This window comes from Bactrocera oleae, chromosome 3 (assembly GCF_042242935.1).
Source record: "Bactrocera oleae isolate idBacOlea1 chromosome 3, idBacOlea1, whole genome shotgun sequence".
NCBI classification, from domain to species: domain Eukaryota; kingdom Metazoa; phylum Arthropoda; class Insecta; order Diptera; family Tephritidae; genus Bactrocera; species Bactrocera oleae.
This window is the reverse complement of record NC_091537.1, coordinates 34742890-34743891: the sequence shown is the minus strand read 5'-3', so window position 1 is coordinate 34743891 and position 1002 is coordinate 34742890. Positions and strand designations below refer to the sequence as shown.

General features: G+C 25.5%; 1 long non-coding RNA gene across 1 annotated transcript; it reads right to left on the bottom strand.

The window, feature by feature from the left end:
* Positions 1–232: 232 nt before the first annotated feature.
* LOC118681793 (uncharacterized) lies at positions 233–548 on the bottom strand. The gene is made up of 3 exons (XR_004977535.2): positions 461–548; positions 374–401; positions 233–313 (listed from the first exon to the last, which is right to left on the bottom strand). It is a non-coding gene; the product is annotated as an uncharacterized lncRNA (long non-coding RNA).
* Between the last annotated feature and the right edge of the window lie 454 nt (positions 549–1002).

Below are 1002 nucleotides of genomic sequence, written 5' to 3'. Positions count from 1 at the left end.
TAAAACTAAATAACAAAATTATTAACATTAAAACACTTTTACATTATTTATTATAAACCCGGAATACGGGGATCGAAATATACATATCCATATCCATAGTTCCATACTAATATTATAATATTATAAATGTAAATGTAAGTATGTTTGTTACGCTTTCACACCGACACCACGTAACCGGTAAAAACTAGTATATATTAAATAAACATATAAAATGAAATACTTTACTCACCTGGGCATTTCCCGCACTCCCGGAAATTTATAAAGACGTAACGAGCCTTTGCAGCTTCTGATGCACTTGCGTGGCATCTTGCTTCTGTAAAAAAGTTCCCATTAGTATTTTCTTTTAATTTGAATTATAGAAAATAATTCTAACCTGTTGATCCGAAATAACTTGTTTGTTTCTATGAAAAAAAAACCATAAAATAATTATATTAAAAACATTTAAAAAAAGACAATTTACCCTTCAAAAAAACTTGTCCGTCCGTTTGACTAAAAGTTTTTAATAAATTCAAATGCTAGTATTGCTATTGAGCAATGCGTAACAGTGTTGCCCCAGCTAATTTTAAATTACTTTTTAAAAAAGAAATATATCTACCGTATTTTATACCCTTATACCATGTTTTATACTATAAAGATATTGCAACTTCAACAAATAATTTATTTTAGGAGTCTATATATTTAAAAACTAAACTTAGAACGATATAACAATATGGTAATTTATTTATGTAAATAGTTATAAGTAAAATATTGTACATTTATAATCGCTAACATATAAATAACATGCTGAAATACAGAGACAGCTACCTGATATGCCTACCGTATTTTATACTATAAAGATACTGCAACTTCAAAAAATAATTTATTTTAGAAGTCTATATATTTAAATACTAAACTAAGAACTATATAATAATATTGTAAATTTGTATGTCAAAAGTTGTAATAAACTATTGTACATATATCCACCGTTAATTGCTGATATATAAAAAATAAATAAAATTTGTG